This window comes from Rhagoletis pomonella, unplaced genomic scaffold (genome assembly GCF_013731165.1).
Source record: "Rhagoletis pomonella isolate Grant_MI unplaced genomic scaffold, Rhpom_1.0 Rhpom_scaffold_00002, whole genome shotgun sequence".
Taxonomy (NCBI): domain Eukaryota; kingdom Metazoa; phylum Arthropoda; class Insecta; order Diptera; family Tephritidae; genus Rhagoletis; species Rhagoletis pomonella.
In genome coordinates, this window is record NW_023458556.1 from 72378486 (window position 1) to 72378979 (window position 494).

Below are 494 nucleotides of genomic sequence, written 5' to 3' on the forward strand. Positions count from 1 at the left end.
CGAAATTCGGAAAAAATCGAATTTCAACCCCCCACTACCCATCCCTAGTGTACAACAAGGCTTAACTTTTTCGAAAAGAGTTGCCAACTTTTAAAAAATTAAGTTCAAAATAATACGCGAAGGCATTTTTTGTTCCGCATAAAAGATCTGGACCGTTCGTTCGATTTTCAAAGATAAGGTGTCAAATTAAAGCGCTTGGCCTGTACATGTGCAAACTGCTTTTATTTTTTCGAAAGGATTTGCCAACTGTAGAATAATTGAATATTAACTATATAATAAGCAAGCCGTCATAACAGCACCGTTCGTTTGATTTTCCAAAATAAGGTGTCAAATTAAAACTCTTGGACTGCAGATATGCGATAAGGTTTTACTCTTTTGAAAACAGTTGCCACCTTTTAAAAAATGGCATTCAAATTATCTAAAAAAATCAATTATTACAAAATGGGTGTCAGTGGAAAGGGTTTTGAAAATATTTGTCTCTAAACTTAAATTTA